An 18,194-nucleotide genomic window follows, 5' to 3' on the forward strand; every position below is an offset into this window, starting at 1 on the left:
ACAACCACTCACAGGCTGTGCATGTGTGTGCTGGGGATGAAAAAGCGTATACTTTGGAAACTCTCCCAGAGCTTCTATGCACTACTTGGGTTTAGGTAACTAAGTCTTAGAGGACCTTATTCTGGTGTTGTCCCTCCCACTCACTCACCCAGAAGATGCAGCTGGCTCTAGACAACTGGAAGTACAGAGCTCTCTGCCATTCAGTACCCAAGGGCCTTGAGAAAGCCATTCGTCCTTTCTGTGCCTCAATTGCCTCACCTGTAAAATGGGCCTTACCTAGTTCACAGGGAGACCAGGAGAATTAATTAGTGTTTGTAAAGCTTTAAGATACCCTAGATGAAAGTAGCTATATAAGTGTAAATGATTATCATTATCATTATTATTATATTATTACATAAAGTATGGATGACAGATTAAGTATGGGATTATATGTCAACCTCCTAGGGATGGCAGATTTCTGGATAAACAAAAAGTGCTGTAGACTATTATTATCCACCTGCCTTTCCCATGTCTGTTCAGGAAAGCATCATCATGTTCACTAAGCTAATCATACAACAGAAGTCTTCTTTAGTTCACTAGAGATGAATTCAGATGAAATGGTAATGAATGAAGACTAGAAAATCTCTTAAACTGTTTATCTCCAAGATAAAGCAGAACTTGCTACCCATGTAAATTGTAATCATCTGGTAAACGGGGATGGAGCAATTTTGAACCCAGCCTACCACTAAACCAAGTTACCAAGTCAGTCCAATTAAAAGTTTGCATTTTCCTTTCAGACACACTGTAAATGAAAGTATAAATAAGTGCTGAGAAAATTTAAAATCTCTGCCAGATGATCCCTCTGCACAACAACAAAGTAAAGGAAATCTGTAGGGGATTAAGGCCACCTCTGTTCACCCTGAGTAAAACGGAATCAGCCTCACAGCAGATATTCTGTCCCTTTTTTTTTTTTTTTTTTGCTACAACCTGGCCCTAGAGTGTATGTGTATGAACGGGCTGGAAGTTCCAGGTGCCAGCCAGGCAGATCCGCCACATATAGAAACCAGAAATTCTAGGAAAAATAGTTAAATAAGAGGTACTTAACGTAGGCTCCCAGCACCCTATGGGCATCATGGGTCTGAAAGCTTTCATATGCACGTGAATTTTTATGGGGAGAAGGTTCACAGCTTTCATAGATTTTCAACAGTTTCTGTGACCTCAAAGGATTAAGATCCAAATGTTTTCCTCCCACTTAATTTCACTCTCTGTGGTCACACACAATTTCAGTTCTCCTGAAATCCTAATTCACACTGCTTCCTGATATGGGATTGATAATAGCATTTGATAACATGATTTTCCCAACAATTTCTCCACTCTGATATGCTGGCTATTATTAGGCAGAAGTTTAAGTCGACACGAGCCATAACAACTGAATCTGGTTCTAATTTTATGTTTAGTTAGGAGCATTTTTGTTGTTCCAAACCTTTCCCCATTTGAAATAACATTGTGTTTTGCTGTTCACATTTTTTACTACACTTCTAATGCTTACACTGTTCATTTAACTGTCCTTTCACTGGATTAAAATGACCAGACTATGACTGAAATTTGGTGGAGTGGGAGCTCAGTCTGAGAAAGTATGAATCTTTATTTTATTTCAGATAAGCTCCTGGAAAATGTACATATTTTCCAAAGCAATCAATCAGCATTCACTTGGCAACTAAGCAATCCTACAGGCCCCAGTTCCTTTATGTGATTTATGAGACGTTCTCTTTCCAATAAAGTTGAAAGTACCAGGAGAATAGCTTCGCACCCAGCATTTTTTAACTGCAGCTTCCAAGCTAAGCCAAGAATTGGAAAGGCACACAACAGGATGCAAAAAATCAGAAATGGAACAAATTCTATGTGGAGGCAGGACATCCTCCTTAAATCACTTTCTAGCTCAATATCTCTGCATTTTTCACTGATGCAAATATTAAATGAAATGTTGCTTTATACTGTAATTCATAAAGGGTCATGCAGCATTGGGTAGTGTGAGTTTTGTGGGGTTTTTTAAATTATACAAACCACCTTGGGGGAGTCAAAAGAACATAGGACTGAGAGGTAGGAGGCTTGAGTCCTAGGTCACCACTTGCCTCTTGAGTGAACTATCACTGCCCTATCTGTAAAATAAAGAGGGTCTACAGATAGATAACCTCCAGCTCTAAAGCTCTATACCACTGAACTCTACATGAGTACTCTAAAGATTATTTAGAGGCATCCTGTTGAGATTTCTGATCTCCCTGGCTACCACAAACATTAACTGAAAAGCTGTTTTATTCTAGAAGCTGAGCCTAGCACAAGATATTCAAGATAAATAAGACATTATCTCTGCCCTTCAAAAAGCTCCCAATCTTGCTGCATACCATCAATATAATATTATGAGGTTAAGTTAGAAAAATCAGCAAAGTTCCATGGGCACATAGTGGGAGAAAGCAAGGTAAAGGCATTTGAAATAAAGGAGGCAGGATTGGACACAGTGACTAACGCCTGTAATCCCAGTACTTTGGGAGGCCAAGGTAGGAGAATGGTTTGAGCTCAGGAGTTCCAGACAAGTCTGGGCAAGATGGCAAGGACTTGTCTCTACACACACACACACACACACACACACACACACAAAAGCCAGGAGTGGTGATGTGCACCTGTGGTTCCAGCTACTTGGGAGGCTGAGGCAGAAGAATTGCTTGAGCCCCGGAAGTCAAGACTGCCATGAGCCGTGTTCAGGCCACTGTACCCCAGCCTAGGTAAAGGAGAGAGACAAAGAAAGAAAGAAAGAAAGGGAGAAAGAGAGAAAGAAAGAAAGGGAGAAAGAGAGAAAGAAAGAAAGAAAGAGAGAGGGAGGGAGGGAAGGAAGGAGGGAAGGAAGGAAGGAAGGAAGGAAGGAAGGAAGGAAAGAAAGAAAAGAAGAAACAAAGGAGACAAGGCATGCAAAAGCATGGAGAAATGAAATGCCTTGTGTGGTCAGGGATGGGAAGAGCAAGCCCAGGATTTGATCTCCTTCTCTATCCTGGTCAATAAACCCAGACAATTTGAAAGGAAACCCAGAGGTCTCCTTCTCTCTCCCTCCAGCTTATCTGTGCCCTACTTCCTTTACTCGGGACCCATCTTCATCCCTCTAGTTCTAGAGCCAAGCAAAAGGCAGTCCCAAACCCAGAGAGAAGGTCTTAAAGTTCAGTCCTCCTTTATCATTTCTTTACTGCCTGGCTCTGTGCTGTTTGTGCCTAATGGGAGAATGGTGAGAAGAAAAACTGGGGTTGCCTTTCACCACTTCTGCTGCAGAGTGAAGAATTACTTCACTTCCATCCTATTTCCTGCTCAAATGTGTTTACTTCTTTCTCATTGTTCTACTGGATTGGCATTTCTGGAAGAGCTCCTTGCTCCTCCCTCTGTATACTCTATTGTTAAATGGCAACCAGATCTCTTCTCCGGAGGTGTAGAGTCAGGAGGTAGAATGTCTGGGCAAAATACATTGCCAGAAGTATTCACATACCTCACTCTTCATAAAATATGATAGTATCAGACACGCTTGTTTATTTTTCTAGCTATGTTTCTGGTATTAACTCACTCTTTCGCTCTATCTCTCTTAGGATTAAGAGAACATAACTGCTAGGTAACTGAACCAACAGTACAAAATTCAGGATTCACACTCAGATGTCTGTCTAATGCTTATAGCAAGACACTACAGTAATTCAGTATCAAACTAGCAAGAAATTACAACAATCTACAATTATTATGCTATTAGATAGAGTAACTTTTCCCAATAGTATTTGATCAACTAACAGATGTTCCTCCCAAAAAAGAACTCTGTAACCAAAAACAATTTGAGGCAGGGCGTGGTAGGGCTCACATGGGTAATCCCAGCACTTTGGGAGGCCTAGGTGGTTGTATCACTTGAAGCCAGGAGTTTGCAACCAGTTTGATGCCAGGCCAACATGGTGAAACCCTGTCTCTACTAAAAATACAAAAAATTAGCCAGGTGTGGTGGCACACACCTGTAGTCCCTGCTACTTGGGAGGCTGAGACAGGAGAATATCTTGTAACCAGGAGGCAGAGGTTGCAGTGAGCCAAGATCACACCCCTCCACTCCAGCCTGGGCAAGAGAGTGAGACTCTGTCTCAACAAAAACAAAAGACACTGAAAAATCAAACAATTTGAGAAAATCCTGGGTTTAAAAAAGTTAAACAGGTCTCTACTACAGGACTTTTCAGATCCTTTTCAGATACTTTAATTTGTTAATGTAGTCTGTAAGTCAAGAAAGTAATTCGGTGGTAGCCGCACGGAGTCAGTGCCCTTAGTACCCCGCTGGCACCTACCTTGACTCTTGCTGGCCGCACGAACCCGTTTGTGCTCGGTGTCATAGTGCACATGCCTTGTAAGCGACGGCGCCATGAGTCTGACTTCCGGTTCCAGCAGATGAGTTGAATGGATCACAGCAGTTACCATTGCTGCTGGGACAGCTGCAATTGGTTATCTAGCTTACAAAAGATTTTATGTTCAAGATCATCAAAATAAAGCTATGATAAACCTTCACATCCAGAAAGACAATCCCAAGATAGTACATGCTTTTGACATGGAAGATTTGGGAGATAAAACTGTGTACTGCCGTTGCTGGAGGTCCAAAAAGTTCCCATTCTGTGATGGGTCTCACACAAAACACAAGGAAGAGACTGGAGTCAACGTGAGACCTCTGATCATCAAGAAAAAAGAACCTTAAGTGGAGACTTTTGATGCTGCAAATCAACTCGTCGTGAAATTACCAATTGTTTAATTAGAATGACCACCACCTCTGTCTGATTCACCTACCCTGGGTTCTAAATGTGGTATATTGCAAACTGCAGGTTTCACATTCATAGATTTGCCTTACTTGTTGAAACATCGTGGTGCACATTTGTTGAAACAAAACAAAACAAAAAAAGAGGAAAAACCAAAAAAAAAAAAAAAAAGGAATTCAGAAATTTACTAGATCCCTTTTTGCCAAAGTACATATGAATCACTCTGAGAAACTGTTGAAAATTCATATTACCAAGCCCCTCAGAAGCAGCCCTGGAGCCTGTACTTTAACACCCCAGGTAGTTCAGATGCAGCTGATCTGCACACTGAGAAATACTGACATGAAATGTTTCCCTAACTAGGGTTCTTGGAACACACTTTGGGAAATGAAAATGCTGATGCAAGGAATTAACTCAAGGTCAGTCCCCAAAAGTGCTTGTTTTGTTCCAATACATCACAGTTCTCATTCACGTTAATTTAAATAGCTTGTTTTGTTATAGTTGCAAGATAACACCTGACTATTGAAAAAAAGGCAAACTAGCAATAGAATTAAGAGGAGCCAACCAGCTATTGACAAGGAAACCCCTAGTAGAGCTAATAATGGCAGTGTCAAGGTTTCTGTTGTTTAGTTTATTTCTAAATATAATCATCCAAATCAAAACAGACTTTCTCTAACATCTTTTTAAGCCACAGAAAGAAAAGAACACTTTATTTCACGGATGGTAAATTTAAACCATCGTAGCACTTGGCAAGTTATGAGGTTTGGCCTCATAAGATTTTTGTGAATGTTGACTATTAACCACCAACACCTCTGAGCTATCAACAGTCAAGTACCAGAATACGAACACACCGATGGGATTTTGATTCTTTTGAATCAACAATATGTGAGATGGGTCATAGCTACAGTGAGCCAGGAATAAAATGTGAAATATGTACTTCAGCTGTGTCAAATTGGAGAATATTCCTAATATCTCAGTAGGACCTACTCCAGACTCATTCACTAATTAAGAAACACCACCTCAGGGTGCACCATGGGGACATCACGCTAGTAAAATGAAATCAATATTTAAAAGGGAGAAAGCACAGTGTTCCTAAAATGCAAAGTAACTATATCTTAATAGGGCTTTCTAGACACAGTGCTGTGGTTGAATATAGATAATAATCATTATCTGAGGATAATTAAAAGTTGGTTTTAAAGTGGATCAGCTTAAACTTATTTTCAAAAGAAGGGGGAAAATCTTGTAAAATGAGCAAAATTATTAACATCAGTTTATTTCATCTGTCTTATGGCTTAAATTTTGGCTATAAGACATTTAATGCTAACATTACACAGGATTGAATGTTTGAGTGAAGACAAATTTTGTGAATTCATTACAGAATATTTTTTATTTGACTTCTTTTTTTTTTTTTTTTTTGAGACGGAGTCTCGCTCTATTGCCCGGGCTGGAGTGCAGTGGCTGGATCTCAGCTCACTACAAGCTCCGCCTCCCGGGTTTACGCCATTCTCCTGCCTGAGCCTCCCCAGTAGCTGGGACTACAGGCGCCCACCACCGCACCCGGCTAGTTTTTTGTATTTTTTTAGTAGAGACGGGGTTTCACCGTGTTAGCCAGGATGGTCTCGATCTCCTGACCTCGTGATCCGCCCGTCTCGGCCTCCCAAAGTGCTGGGATTACAGGCTTGAGCCACCGCGCCCGGCCTTATTTGACTTCTTGTCAAAGATAGTAACTACGGGCACTCAAATATTATCTAAGAAGTTCCCCCTCTTATTTAATTTTGAAATCAGATATTATTAAGCTACAAGGGAATCTTGCAGATCATAGAGTCTGTATTATCTAAAGACTTTTATTTATAAATATAGAAACCTAATGGGGATTCAGCCAGTTTCTCATCCAACTAAAATACCAAATGCTCATATATATTAAGTCTTGTCTTTTTTTTTTTTTTTTTTTGAGACAGGGTCTGTCTCGCTCTGTCACTGAGGCTGAAGTGCAATGGAACGATCTTGACTCACTGTGGCTTCCACCTCCTGGGTTCAAGTGATCTTCCCACCTCAGCCTCCTGAGTAGCTAGGACTTCAGGTGCATGCCACCACACATGGCTAAATTTTTATTTTATTAATTAATTTATTTATTTATTTTGAGATGGAGTCTGCTCTGTCACCCAAGCTGGAGTGCAGCAGTGCAATCTCGGCTCACTGCAACTTCTGTCTCCCGGGTTCAAGTGATTCTCCTGCGTCAGCCTCCAGAGTAGCTGAGATCACAGGCATGCGCCACCATGCCCAGCTAAATTGTTTTTTTTGTATTTTCAGCAGAGACAGGATTCCACCATGTTGGCCAGACTGGTCGCAAACTGCTGACCTCAGGTGATCCGCCCACCTCAGCCTCCCAGCGTGTTGGGATTACAGGCATAAGGCACTGCACCTGGCCTAAATTTTTAATTTTTTGTAGAGACAGGATCTTGCTATGTTGTCCAGGCTGGTCTCAAACTTCAGAGCTCAAGCAATCCTCCTGTCTCAGCCTCCCAAAATGTTGAGAGTACAGGAATGAACCACCACACCAAGCTTGCCTCTATTTTCATTTGTCAATTATACCTCAATAAATGCAAAGGAAAAATAAGAATCCCATCATTCTGTAGCCCTCAGCTCTACTTTTCTTTTCACTAGCATAGTTCTTGGGCAAGCCCTCCCCAAATGACCAAAACGGCCCTCCTGCTACTCCAGAACTATATTTTATCAGCATAGCAACAAAGTAAAAAGCAAAAGCCCCTTTCCCGTTAGTTCAAGCCAGTGATGTGAAGGTAAGTGTTTAACTTTCCAGGAAAAAAAAAAAATCTGTTTCATAACATTTGCCAATTTCCAGGGTGTAAATACTCCCACGCTGGCCAATTTCAACCTACCAACTTGACATCACTAAACATGGAGTTGAGAAGAGATGTGCAGTAGTCCATTCTGTAGTATTTCCACCATATAGAGTCAAAACACATAAATAACTCAAGATGATAGGTAATATAAGATATAGTAAAAAATACTTATAGTAAAGTATAAGATATAGATAAGGCAGCTGTGAGTTTGAAGTATTCACCTACCTTTGTTTTAATATACTTTAATTGTAAGTTTATATAATCCAATTGTTAATAATGGCTGTGTTTAACAACTGATTGGCAAAACTTCTAGAAATGTAATAAATGGCTCTTGTGTACCAGTATGAGCCAGCACACCACCAGCCCCGCAGAAATCCAGGAGGACAGCTCACAGGAGCCTGATTTGGGTCACATGGCTATTTTTAGATTCATCTCTGAGTCCAAGAGGCTGTGGTGCTCTGACTGGCCCACGCTGGCCATGTGTCTGGGATAGACTTAGGCTGTAGACACATTGACTGATGATGGGAGAGAGTGGCTCCACAACAGAAAACAACAGGGGGAAGAAGCCGGGCAGGCAAAATAACATATGTCCATTTTAACAGTGGAAACACCTCTCACACAGAGGTAAGTGGACAAGCACAAACTTCACTGTCCACTTTGAGAGTAAAAGAAAATGCTATTAATTATTATGCTTGTGCCACAGACATAGAGCAAGATATATGGTCACACTATGAAAAAAGAATACTAGTCCCAGGTAGAATAACTGGCTGGCAGAGCCATACACGTCAAATGAGCAGCACAGCCAGGGCTAGGGACCAGATTTTCAGATTACCAGTTCAGTATACTACATAGACCTCAGTTGTAATGGTGTTTCATTTTTCTTTCTTTCTTTTTTTTTTTTTTGAGACAGAGTCTCGCTCTGTAGCCCAGGCTGGAGTGCAGTGGCCGGATCTCAGCTCACTGCAAGCTCCGCCTCCCGGGTTTACGCCATTCTCCTGCCTCCGCCTCCCGAGTAGCTGGGACTACAGGTGCCCGCCACCTCGCCCGGCTAGTTTTTTGTGTTTTTTAGTAGAGACGGGGTTTCACCGTGTTAGCCAGCATCATTTTTCTTTCTTTGGGATGGTTTTCAAATAGAAAATCCCCCTAAATGAAGGAACAGAATATTGCTAGTGGTTGTGATCAGAACTCTTCTTTTTTAAATTATGCATTGTGCTTTCTTAGATTATGTATTATGTATCATGCGTTTAGTGGTTTTTTGATTTTCACTTGATTGTTTTAGAGACTGGGCCTTGCTATGTTGTCCAGGCTAGAGTGCAGTGGCTGTTCATAGGCATGGTCATAGAGCACTGTGGTCTCCAGTTCCTGGGCTCAAGTGGTCTTCCTGCTTCAGCCTCTCAAGTAGCTAGAAATACAGGCACCATGCCACTGCACCTGGTTCGCATTTAATAGTTTCTTACCCAATGTTTTAACTCACCATATATTACTTATGGGAATACAGAATTTTGAGGACAATTTGACTAACAGAAGCCTTCGAATTCCACATACACTTTGACCTAACAATTCAACTTCTGTGAACTAGTTTAAGAAAATAATCACAGATGTATTCAACTATTTTACTTTAAGGATGTTCACTGTAAATTATTAATAAGAGTAAAAAAACTGGAAATAATTTAAATGGTCAATAGACAAATGGTTAGATAAATCATAATATGTCAGTCTACTAAAGAGCCATAAAAATGATGTAGACAAAGAAAAAAGAAATTAAGTCCACAACATATGATCCCATTTTTTACAGGGGAAAAACATGTCTGAAAGGATAGGCCATACCAAAATATAAACAGTGACAATGTCTACATTGAACAAAAGTTGCTTTTGTATTTTTAAAGATTATTGCTTTTGTATCTTTTTAAAGATTATAAAATACCCAAGCCACTCAACTATTTTTTTTTAACTATGCTCTGTTCATTGTAATTTTTTAACTATGCTCTGTTCATTTTAACTATGCTCTGTTCATTTAACTATGCTTTCTCACTGCATTCGCCCTGGTTTAAAATAATTTCAAAACTATTTACTGGAGGTGAGTTTACCTTGTGGCAAAAATAAAAGCGAAGGAGACAGTGTTAAAAATACATCTAAAGAAAAATCCATATGTAAGTATTCAGGATAAGAAGGCTGAATTCCCTGGCCTACAACTCTACCATTTTCAACTCTGTGTGCTGACTTTTTTACTAAATTTGCTTAAAACTGCAAACTTTGGGAAACTGTTGTAAAACAACAGAAAGAGATGTCAGCTCAGATTATTTCCAAGAATCTCCCCTGCTTTCTCATGTAAAGGATGAATTCAGAGAGCCATGGGCTTTTAAGAATCCAGCAAAGTCTCACTGAGGTTTGACAGAGCCTCCAAATACAGTTTATAAAAGAGTCAAAGGGCCTAATTTTTAAATTCATATGATCAGAGGAAATTGAAGGAATAAAATTAAGTAAAGAATATGAAACAGAGAGGGGAACATTACAGTAAATGTTTTTCTTTAAAGTCATTTAAAGAGAAGTTTAGGAATGTAAAGGTTTAAAAACATTTATTTTGCAAGTCACAATGACTTTTTAAGCTATCCAAACTCATCTAACTGAAGACAAAATATTGCCCAAGCAACACACATGTCCAGGAGGCCCTGAAGGTAGAAATCCACTTCCCCAGAAACATATTTATTTCACTCTTATAGCAACAGAAGGATTGAAAGAAGAAACAAGGAAGCTTCAAGGCTCAGATTTTTAAGTTGCAGCTATTGCATCAGAAAGAGGACTACACTTAGAAACTGAAAATACGGCGTTGGGTCCTGGCTCTGCACATTACCAGCTGTATATATATATGTTGCAGACACAGGGTCTCTCTGTGTTGACCAAGCTGATCTCAAACTCCTGGCCTCAAGCCATCCTCCCACCTCAGCCTCTCAAAGTGCCGGAATTGCAGGTGTAAACCCATCCTGCCCTGCCTTCAGCTCTATTACCTGGGAAAGATCATTGAACCAGTCTAAATCTCAGTATTTTGGTCTTAAAATGCTAACAACTATACAGTTGTTATGAGCACAATGGCTGGTATATATTGTATTCTCAATAAATATTTGTTAAATGAGTTAATGATGTTTGTGAAATTATTTTGCAAGCTCTGCGAATAATCGTACACTCATGCACTTAACACCACTTGACCCAATAACATATATTACTTATTTATTTTGTGTATATTCTACCTTCCCCAACTAAATGCAAGCTCCATAAGGGAAGGATTTTTTGTCTTTTTTAAGGACATATCTCCAGAAACTAGAACAGCTCCTTGCACATACTAGGCACTTAATAAATATTTGTTAAATAATTTTTTGTGTAAGTGCTTGTCACAAGCTAAGCCCTTAATCAATGATATCCAATATTATTATTCACCTATAAAGCATCGTATGAATATTAAGAATTAAGCATTCCAGGCCAGACACGGTGGCTCATGCCTGTAATCCCAGCACTTTGGAAGGCCAAGTCGGGCGAATTACCTGAGGTCAGGAGTTCAAGACCAGTCTGGCCAACATGGCAAAACCCCGCCTCTACTAAAAATACAAAAATCAGCTGCGCACCTATAGTCCCAACTACTCAGGAGGCTGAGGCAGGAGAATCGCTTGTACCTGGGAGACAGGGGTTGCAGTGAGCCGAGGTCACACCACGGCACTCCAGCCTGGGTGACAGAGCAAGACTCTGTCTCAAAAAAAAAAAAAAAAAAAAATTGTGTATTCCCAAACATCCTGAATCATCCTCTTCTACCCTACTTTATTTTAGCTTTAATATCATGCTAATCCTTCCTCACTAACTATATTACCAAGAACAATTTCTGAGAGCCTCCTGAAGTTAACCCATATGTATTTATCTCCTAAGATCCTTTCCCATAAATCAGTCCTTCATGCCATTAATCACTTACGTTTCTGAATTGTTTTCACCTTCTAGAATTTAAAACAAAGGCCTTAGGGCAGAGATTCGGAAATGGCAGTGAGAAGGATTATGTTTCAGGCTCTCTCTTCTCGTAGAATCTTGATAAGACTAAGGTATCTACAGCAGAAAGAACTTTTTGGCTCTGAGTAACAAATGCTCCAGCACAGTGAACGCAGTCTTCTCTTAACAGGAATTCTGTCCCAGTTTCTGTAGGATCTGTCTGAACTGCACAGGTACACATTGGAATGAGAAAGCTAGAGAAGAATTTAAATAGACCAACTTATATTTCATGAAGGAAGTTGATTCCCCTTTTCCCTGAGTGTAAGCTCAGGGAAAAGTGTAAGCTCCTATAGGGAGCTCCACCTGGTTCACAGCTCTATTCCAGCAGCTAGCACAGAGCCTGTAACACACTGTCCTTCAATAAACAGTTGTGAAAAGAAATATTTGCGGAGTGATTTTGCTCTCTGATTAGATTTCGGAATGCAAAGCTGCTCCTGGACAGTGGAAAGACAGGTCTATGAGAAGGCCTGGAATCCAAGAGACAGTCATTATCTTAACAGAGTAGGATGGAGACGTAGCAAATGGGTGCATGGAAAGGGGAACGTTGGTTTGTTACTAAAGAGAAGAAAATATATCTGACAGGTTAATCATTCCTTAGAAAGAGCTGCCTGATGATGGTAGTCACATCTTTTTAGAGAGGCTGTATCTCCTAACCCAAGGCAAACACACATTCAAACGTAAGTCAGCCAATAAGAAGAATGTTGGTTTCTATGTTTTGAAAAGTAGCTCCTAAAAATGTCAACCTCTCTTAACATAATTTATTCTTTGTCACCTAGAATAACTACAGCTGAGAGGGAGAAAAAAAAAAAAGGCTAAAATCAAGTTTCCTCACTTGGTGCCTCAAAGCAGCTTCAATTTGACCTATTTTGGAAGGATTCATCAAAAAACAAATTTTGTTTCCTTCTCAGACAAATACAGTTGTCTCAATGCATCTTTCGGGTGCATTGTAACTTTGACAGATCATTGAATAGGAGTTGGGAAACTCCACTTACCAAAGAGACAAGGCACTTTTTAAAACACCTTGTGGTTACCTAAAAAGCTTCTCTCATCTCAGAAGTTGCGACTCCCTGGGTTTCTCTCATTGTTGACATCTGGAGATGGTAATTAAAGTTAGTTCTGCTCTGTGCAGCAGAACTTAAAAAAAGTCTTAAAAAACAATGTAACTTTCAGACTTCTGAGTGTAAAAAGAACATAAAGTTGCATTTCCTTTCAAAAGCATGGCAACAGGCTCCTAATAAAGACTCTAGAGATTAAAAGCAAGGAGCTGTGAAAAGGCCTAACATTTACTGCCATGTGACAGTGATGCAAATTAAAATGAAGCTCTAGACTGGGCATGGTGGCTCACACCTGTAATCCCACCACTTTGGGAAGCTGAGCTGGGCAGATGACTTGAGGTTAGGAGTTCGAGACCAGCCTGGCCAATATGGTGAAACCCATCTCTACTAAAAATACAAAAAGTAGCTGGGCGTGGTGGCAGGCACCTGTAATCCCAGCTACTTGGGAGACTGAGGCAGGAGAATCGCTTGAACCTGGGAGGCGGAGATTGCAGTGAGCTGAGATCACACCACTGCACTCCAGCCTGGGTGCAACAGAGCGAGACTCCGTCTCAAAAAAAAAAAAAAAGGAAGCTATAAATGATACACCTTGTTAACGTACTGCAATTTTTATCAACACTGTGGAAACTGAAATGTTTCCTTTATCCTTCACTTCCTTGAAATGACGACCCAAATCCCCTTAATACATAAGCAGGAATGGGCAGGAGTTCTACAGGAAAAAAAAAAAAAAAAAAAGGAATTCAGCTTTGGAGTGCATGATATATAGTAAATACCAGATACATTTTTGCTTTATCTAGACAACCCTGGGACACTGCCCTTGGCCCCCTGCTCCGCAACGCTGTTCACTTGCCTTGCAGCTAACAGAATCCTCTACTTTCCTGACAGGCAATCTACCCAGACCAGGCTTCAGGACGTTGAGGCACTAGGTGCTATGATCTAGGCTTCTCCCAACTAAATGAACTGCTCATTTAAAATTTAACATCTTCCCATGCATAGTTTGTACTTCACATAGCATTTTCACAGGCATTATTTTATTGAATCCTCACCATAACATTGTGAAGTTTGAATTATTAACTCCTTATTCTACATGAGAAACAGGAGTAGAGAAGTTATGACTTGATGGCACAGATAAACAATGGCCAAATTGAGACTTTTTGAAAAAACGATTTCTGTTTACAGTGTCAAAGGTCATTTCACTATACCCTAGTTGTCTCTGAGAAAATCTTTATATAAACCCACAGGTCAGAATATCCGGCAGATGAACTGGCTAAATCCAAATACAGAAATAACCTGTTATAGCGAATTCTTGCTCCTTTGTTTTTCCACATCATTTTTCATGTCATCACCTACCCTTGTTCCCAGTCGTTGCAAAGTCCTGAGTAAAAGTGGAGTAGAAGAGTAGAAGATTAACTTTGGAATTGTTTTAGCGTTTTTGTGTTTTATATTAAACGCCATTTAAGTAAGGCTAATTTTTTTAACTTCTTAAAAGAATTCCCTCCATCCCTTTTTATTTAAATGTAAATTGCAAAATAAAATCACTAACTCGATTGATTATTCCTCAGATACCTGTGGGCCATGAAATCAATTATTCATCATTCTGTGAGAGTGGCCCACCAAAAGAATAAAGTAAAACAAAATTAAATACCATTGGGTTTCATACCAATTATTCCCTTTTGAATTACAATCCTTGCAATTAAATCACACCAAAATGAAACTGTGAATGGACTAATTGCAGGTCTAAGTTAACAATGCACAAGGTTTGTAACTTGCAGAGTCCTTGTCACAGGCAATGACAGCTACCACTGTCATTTTTTTTTTTTGGGGTTTTTTTTTTGTTTTGTTTTTGTTTTTTTCTGTAGCCATGACTCTCATCAAAACACAAGGATATTTCAGTAATTGCTGACTTTTTTCCCTCAAAGATCATGTGTAATTACTTCAGATAGAATAATTAACTTTGGATAGACTATTTAATTGTTAGAAGTTTCTAGGAGAGCACTTTTAAAACACAGTTTTGGAGGAAAACTTCTATGCTTTATGGTGTGAGGTTTTTTTGGCTCAGTTTTTCAAGACCCACGACTGCGTTTTGTTGCATGTTGGAAAGCTTCCTGTCCTTTGGAGAGTAGAGCTTTGATTTGGAATGCGTAGCTGGCTTCAGAGAGCCACGACCTGCCCCAGCTGTTGGAGAAGCTAAAGATAAAGGGCATCAACAAGCAGCCAATCATCCAAGCCAGCCACCTGCTCGCCATGGATACTGGTGTCCCCACAACTATTTACGTAGCCTCCGTCCTCCTAACGCTCCTTCACAAGATGGCAGAGACCGAAGCAGGTGAAGCCCCAACTGAGAACCCTGCTCCCGCCACTGAGCAGAGCAGTGCTGAGTTACACCAGGCACCTTCACCATCAGCAAGGCAACCTAAAGAATTAATGACCACTCAAAAACAACAAAGAAAAAAGCAGATCTTGATCTTACCAGCATCAAAGAAACATCCGAGAAAGAAAGTGGAAGACTAACCAAGATTTGGACATTAGAATGTTTACTATTATTCTTTAAGAAAATAACAACTGCAAAAGGAAAATGACAGCAAATTTTTCCAGTGAGCTGAGACACTGGGAATGCCTGCACAGAAGACAAGACAGCGACCTCCCCAGTTTTCAGCAAACTTAGGGGGGTTTTCTTCCCCTGTTTTTTGCTGTTTTGGTTATATAAATTGAAAGAAGAAACATGTTAATTCAAAGAAGAAATATTAATACCACCTCAGGAGAACCCCAACCAAAAAAATTTGAAATATATAGCAAAGGCTTTATTTTATTTGATTTTTGTGTGTTCATTTTGTATGCTGGTGCTAAACTTCCAAGTGTTCTGATTTAAAAAGAAATTTTACACCCTTTTTATTTATTTCTGGGATGTGGGGAGAATACATTTGTACTTTCTTATGTGACTTTCTTTGAAAATGTGCAGTAAGGCCGGGCGCGGTGGCTCACGCCTGTAATCCCAGCACTTTGGGAAGTGGAGGCTGGTGGATCACCTGAGGTCAGGAGTTCAAGAACAGCCTGGCCAACATGGTGAAACCCGAAACCCCGTCTCTACTAAGAAATTACCTGGACATGGTGGTGCACGTCTGTAATCCCAGCTACTCTGGAGACTGATACTCTGGAGGTTGAGGCAGGAGAATCGGTTGAACTTGGGAGGCAGAGGTTGCAGTGAGCCGAGATCATGCCACTGAATTCCAGCCTGGACAACCGAGGGAGACTCTGTCTAATAAAAGAAAGAAAGAAAGAAAATGTGCAGTAAGAAGTTCCTCAGAAATAAAATATTTACCCTTCAGAGGAAAAAGAAACGCATTTTATATATATTTACATACATTAAGCTATTTGTACCTGAAAGCAGTCATGCAAGGTAGTGCTAAAGTATGCTCCTGGGTGACAGGCAAAATGGATTCCCCATGGCTAAGGTGCTCAGAATTAAAACAGAACCAGGTGGTCATAGCTGGGTGAAGGAGCTGTCACATACTCTGTGTTATCAGAAAGATGTTATAAAATATCACAGGATCTCCCTTTCTGAAATCAAGCTAAACAAGTTCCAATTATTGTGGCTAGAAAAACCACCACTTCCAACCATTTGAAAGAAACGTCTGACAGAGACGTCTGGTTTTAGACTTGGAAATCAACCAATCAAGGCTCACCAGTCCCAGCCAATCGGGGCTCAGCTGTAACAACCAATCAGAACTAAGAAAGTGTCAGTCTTTCATTTGCATAAACAGACTTGATTGGGAACCTTGGCAGGAACTGATTGGATTTTTTGTTTTTTGGTTTCTGGTTTTCGTGGGTTTTTTTAGAGGCTGAGTCTCGCCCTGTTGTTGGCCAGGCTGGAGTGCAATGGGTGATCTCGGCTCACTGCAACCTCCCACTCCTGGGTTCAAGCAATTCTCCTGTCTCAGCCTCCCAAGTAGCTGGGATTACAGGCGAGTGCCATCATACCCGACTAATTTTTTTTTAAATCTTTAATAGAGACGGGGTTTCACCATGTTGGCCAGGCTGGTCTCGAACTCTTGACTTCACAATCCGCCCACCTCAGCTTCCCAACGTGCTGGGATTACAGGCGTGAGCTGCCGCGCCCAGCTGTGGTTTTAGTTTTTTAAAGAGATGTGTCTTGCCCTGTTGTCCAGGCTGGAGTGCAGTGGCACAATCGTAGCTCACTCTAGCCTCGAATTCCTTTGCTCAAGTAATCATCCTGCCTCAGCTATTTGGAAAGGAGGAGGAGGAGGAAGAGGAGGAGAAGGAGGAGGAGGAGGAACACAAAGAGATTTTAGGTTACTCAACTGACTATATAGAGAAATCAAGCCCAAGCTCTGAGGCTCAAGAGTCCTGTTTCTTAATGCCTTTTGTGCCTACTCTAGCGTAGAACGAGAAAAACCCCTGAGGGTTTCATGCTCAGGAAATGCTGAGAGGACCACAGAGGCCTAGGTTCTGAATGGACTGTGCCAGAGTTTTGGGTGCAGAGTCCTGGGGACTGGAGGCAGTGGTTATCAGCAGTGGTAACCAATAGATGGGGCAGATTCAAGTGCATAAGAAAAGCCAGTGTCAAGACGTTGCATTAACTTCAATAGATGCAAGAAAGGCAGAGGTGAATACACAGGATGGGGCAGGACAAGACAGTTCACCAGGACGGGATGCTCACTCTGCTGCAACTGAATACCATGCTGCAAAGGTGCGGTAGGAGGATGCCCTTGGGAATGGTAAGGAGGAACCACTAAGACAAGACATCATTTCAAGTAGAAGAAACTCCTATACCCTTAATCAGTAAAATCAAGTGTTTCCTTCCTTAAGGAAGCATGGAAGCTGGAGACCTAGATCAGTAGTTCATGTGGTAAAAAAATAAATTTGCAGGCTTATGTCTGCCCAAGGTTTTCCACTCTCTGTTCTCTCTTTCTGGAATGTTCTATCCAGGTCTTTATAGTCTTTCCCTGGCTTCATTTGGATGTCTGTTCAAATGCCACTGCTCAGAGAGATCCCCACTGCTTCCATGCCCTTTCTCTGCTATAATATACAAATCATTCTGTAATCACTTTGTTCATTAATCTATCCCTCAACTAGAATGTATGCTCTGGACTTGTCTCCTTTACTGCTTTATTCTCAATGCTTAAAACTGTTGAAGGAAGCATGGAAGCTGGAGACCTAGATCAGTAGTTCATGTGGTAAAAAAATAAATTTGCAGGCTTATGTCTGCCCAAGGTTTTCCACTCTCTGTTCTCTCTTTCTGGAATGTTCTATCCAGGTCTTTATAGTCTTTCCCTGGCTTCATTTGGATGTCTGTTCAAATGCCACTGCTCAGAGAGATCCCCACTGCTTCCATGCCCTTTCTCTGCTATAATATACAAATCATTCTGTAATCACTTTGTTCATTAATCTATCCCTCAACTAGAATGTATGCTCTGGACTTGTCTCCTTTACTGCTTTATTCTCAATGC

General features: G+C 40.6%; 1 pseudogene; it reads left to right on the plus strand.

The window, feature by feature from the left end:
- The first annotated feature begins 4,402 nt into the window (after window positions 1-4,402).
- On the plus strand, window positions 4,403-4,729 carry LOC117090886 (annotated as a pseudogene).
- Window positions 4,730-18,194: the final 13,465 nt, after the last annotated feature.

This window comes from Trachypithecus francoisi, unplaced genomic scaffold (genome assembly GCF_009764315.1).
Source record: "Trachypithecus francoisi isolate TF-2019V2 unplaced genomic scaffold, Tfra_2.0 Lachesis_group11, whole genome shotgun sequence".
Lineage (NCBI taxonomy): Eukaryota > Metazoa > Chordata > Mammalia > Primates > Cercopithecidae > Trachypithecus > Trachypithecus francoisi.